Below are 4,786 nucleotides of genomic sequence, written 5' to 3'. Positions count from 1 at the left end.
CATATTGACTCATTCGATGAAACATGAGCCTGTTATAAAACCAGTGGCATTACTTTTTGAACCGCCCTCGTATAATTTATTGTTTTATTCAATCGGATGATAGTAATGATTTTGCCTATTGCATATTGACTATATCCAACGACCCATTACTTAGGTATCTAGAAATCTAAACTGATACTCCCGACTAAGTTTGACGTTGGCGAGAAGCTTTCATACGGCATCTGCTATTTAAGTTCTTAGATTCCTGTAGATTCTCTATGGCAAACGTCTTTTTAATACTCGATCCGTTGCCTTCCCTACTGATTTTGCTCATAATCTAAACCCCCGCACAGACGGCGGCAGTGCCCAAGCGGAGGGCGGGGGTGCTGAGGCTGATGACTCGGACTGAAGATCTGGCGTCACCAGAGACCACTGACGTCATGTAATTGTAAATGCTGACGTTATGTACTTGTAAATACTGACGCCATGTAATAGTAAATACTGACGTCATGTAATTGTAAATGCTGACGTCATGTAATTGTAAATACTAATGCCATGTAATGCAGTAGGCTCCCATCTCTGACACTATGCCAGCGCTCTGAGCAGAGACTTTCAGAACAATGGTGAGAGTTTATGACCAGAATCAGTAATGACGCTGCTGTTTAATTCTACAGGTTTATCTGAAACAATGCAGTTATAATGGACACAAGGAATCACGTTGTTGTGGGCATCTAATCTGTATGATGATTATGCTTGTGTGTTTTCACAATGATATTTGCATGTTGCGGAAGAAAGCTTTCGATAAGGAACAAATGTTTTGTCACTAAGAGTCTTTCTTTTTACCTTTCATTTGTTGATCATAGAAATGCTTTAACAACTTGCCAGCTCGTGCAAAAACCATTTTTTTGTAAGTCATGTATCAATTTTATACTGTAAGTCATTAACATGTAGGCTCATACACCACCAACAGTCCCACAAGTGTTTCGATAACAGCCTATAGATATAACATGCTAATATATCGGTTATAAATGACAACCAATGACCTGCAAAGCTGTTTGATACAACACAAATATTTGCCATGCGAGTTGTGGATCTGAGTTAAGCCTAAACTCTCTAAACGCTTGACCAAATGTTTATGTCAATATGTCATATTAAACTCCAGTTTGTGTGTGATCGCCGTTTTTGTGTATTCTCTGCCTTTGCTCGGATAAGTGAGAGAACAGGACTCCATTCGAACTTTAAAAAAAACGGTGTGTGGCAATTCACTGCGGCTGGAAATGTTTGAAAGTTGGCAAAGGGTCTTTGCATAAAATATAACCTAACTTGTCTTCTTCTTCTGCTCGTGTCATCACTACACCCTTCCGCTCCAGAACTCCGCACGCCCTTCCTAACTAATGGCAAACAATTGTTGAAAATTTTCAATTTATTGACGAAAGACATTCCTCGATGTTATTTGTGCTCAGGATTGAAGACTGTCAATGATAAAAAATAAACAGAGATCAATTTTTTTCAACAACAACCGGTTTTGATCCTTGTAACGTTATACCTTTGTGTTGGAAGAAAGTTCATCATGATTGTACTATGATTACTAACGTTACCAACACACACATATGCTTCCATGATGATTTGTAACGAAAACTCAACGGTTACGTCAGACAGGCTAAACAACCTGCCGCTGAAAACGTGAATCTATGGATTCCCCAAACCCAGTCAGTAACCATTACACTTATTTTTAGATACCAGGCGGGGTTTATGTCAGCTGTTTCACAGAATTGTTTATATAGGCACAAAACGGGTATTTGCCGTTGCCATGGCTACCGGATACACTAAGAGAATCGTGGACAACCATGTTTGTTTTCAGTGATAAAAGACATCACACAAAACACCGGGTATAAATAGTGAATATTGCCGATAACTTGGTTCACTTCGAGTAGGAAAATTGTAGAAGAAAAAACAGTCACACTGTTTATACATCATAACTTTCTGCAACATCTGATCTGCCCACCCGTATCTAACGTTGGGCGTCATAACTCTTAATCTGTGTTACGAAAAGAGATGTCAGTACTCACCTGACTGCATCACTCATCCAAACCCTCTCTAACAAAGTTACTTGCCGAGCACGATCTAAACAAATCTACCGCAAATAAACAACAACGCCAAACAGTTACAACGTACATTCGGGGTTTTCGCAACTTAGCTGAAGATCTCAGACCGACGTTCCTGGTAATAAACACAGACGTGGTGAAGCCTGTCGCTGTCAGGGCGATTTTCTGCTCGTTTCACACCCAGTCGGCAAAAAATCAGAACATTTTGAGACACCAGACGGGATCTATGTCAGCAGCATCACAGTATTATCCATAGAGATAAGAAATATTATCCATATAGATAAGAAATATTATCCATAGAGATAAGAAAATGCCCTATCTTATTATCAAGAGGACGTCGTTTTCTACGAGGTGAGTTTTTATCAGAAGCCATTGAAATCCACACCATTTTCTTGCTTTCTGAAGCAGGTCTCATATGGTAGTTTTTATGTGTCAATTAATAGCCCTGCTTCCTAAATAATCATATTGCTAATGATAAACTTGAAAAAAGCAACGACAAGGAATGGACCCTTCCAGCCCAGCACCATAAGCCCCGCCCCCTGTTCGATCTCGGGTTCTATTTCAAAACCTCGGTCAAAAACGGCGCGAGTTGCAAAAACATGGCCGCCGCCGCTATTAAGCTGAGGATACCGACAGACTTCGGTTTAGCTTTTTGGGCCCTGAAATCCTTTCAGAACGGGCGAAAGAAAAATGCTATGCATTCTTTGCGGAAGGCTACATCCACTGGGTACAGTCGTTTGAGGAGGGGGCGTATATATTTGCGGTAAGGGCGATATAATTTCAGTCAAAGCGGAAGCGGGAGGCGCTCCATAATATAACCTTGTTGGTGGGCAAGAGTGCCCGGTTTCTGACATGCGGTCGATGCAGGTGTAAAGCTGGGTACGTATATCTGGTTTTCTACCGCGTTTGTTGCATACATGGCATGTGCACACATGCTCAGGAGAAAAAACAAATTAAGAAGAAAGCAGCTCGGTCACTCACGGAGAGGGAGCTTGTACCACATGACAAACATAAGACCCTACTACAAAGTCCGCTAGTGCAGAGTCCCGTCTCTTCTACGCACATTGCTTTATATGTGCATCCTGTCTACGAACAAAGTAATCATCTACCATTCCCAAAACAACTATATTCAGCGGGTGTAGTCTTCAACAAATAAGGCATAGCATTTTTCTTTGATCATTTCTGTCCCACAAGGGCTGTTTGTGACCGAGTATTCGAAATAGAACAGGGGATTCTATTTGTTCGATATGTCGTTCGGCTGGAAGGGTTCATTAAAACGCGCCTTTAACTAAATGAACAACTTTTGAAAAATACCATGTTTAGGTAAGGTTCCATTTTAATGTGAATGGATATACTCAGTATTGTCCTGCTAATATGTAAAACTTTCTGAAGATGTCAACATTTGCCACAGACTTCCATCAGCTCTGTTAAAAAAGCTGCTCACTTAAAAGCATGGAGATAGTTGAAAGCTCAAATATCGGAATTTGGTCATGATCGTACCATCCGGAGACTCTAAGGTGGTACCGTGGTCGCCTATGTGAATGCAGTGTTGTATACGGTATACAAGAACACTGCATTCACATAGCCCCCCCCCCCCCCCCCCCCATGGAAGCAGGGATGGAATTGCCCTGGCACATGTACCAAAACTTTGGAAATAAACTTCCGTTAACAACGCCACTGCAGCAGTGTTTGGGTTGGATGTATTTGTACGTGTGTATGTGGGGGATGTGTGAGTTTGTTGCAACACGAATAGGGTAAGAAAAATGGACGAACTGTTGACCACAAAGATGTGTTTGAGTTGTATTTGTACGTTTATCTCTAGAGTACATGAGCATTACATCAAACAACAAAAGGTAGTGACAAATTAATGCAGACCTGTTGATAAAAAAGACAAGACCCACAGATGTTGATTAACTATTCAGATGCGTTTCTTGCTCCTTGTTTGCATTGTTTACCTCATGAAATCATCAGTTTTCATCAACACAATTCTCACTACCAGCGAATCTTGTATAGGCTTAATGTGTTCTATTGTCGTCACAGGTTAAACGGAGCATCCTCAGTATCACCAGCAGTTTGTTGCGCTCCGTATACATCTCAACATGCCAGCATTAACGACTGAAGACAGCCGTTCGGACCTACCGTCAAAACTACAAGGGTTGCGGCAACAAAAGAACGCCCCGCAATTCTGGTAGGTTGACCCCAAGGTCACCACAGGTGTGTCGTCACGGAACAAAGGTCGGACCGCTAATGGCGCGACAGGTGTTTACCAATGGCGTGCACAGGGACGAAACCAAGTGTGGCATATACGAGGGTGTTTTCTGTGCAACAGATTTCAAACAGTCTTAACAAAAACAACGTTAGGTTTAGATTGACGTTAATGAGTTGTCAGAACATTAGTTGACCTTACGGTGCAATATAGGGGTATTGATTACACGCCGTTACAAACGCACACCCCTTTCAGTTTAATGAGACCGACCTCATCTTACTTCCGTGTCAACGGTTTTACCGATAATCCCAACCCCAGAAGGACCTTTATATGAACGATTATGGAGAAATAGGAAACTAAAAAGAAAAGGTAGGTCAGAGTGGTAGATTTCAAGACTTTGGGTCCATCTAAGTGTAACAGTCTACTTGTATGGCAAAGCTTTATACGTGACAATTAATGCGGAAGTGAGCACAATAGAGTCTTCTCAGTCCACTAG

This window comes from Branchiostoma floridae, chromosome 3, assembly GCF_000003815.2.
Source record: "Branchiostoma floridae strain S238N-H82 chromosome 3, Bfl_VNyyK, whole genome shotgun sequence".
Lineage (NCBI taxonomy): Eukaryota > Metazoa > Chordata > Leptocardii > Amphioxiformes > Branchiostomatidae > Branchiostoma > Branchiostoma floridae.
The sequence above is the reverse complement of the archived record's forward strand: the minus strand, read 5'-3'. Positions refer to the sequence as shown.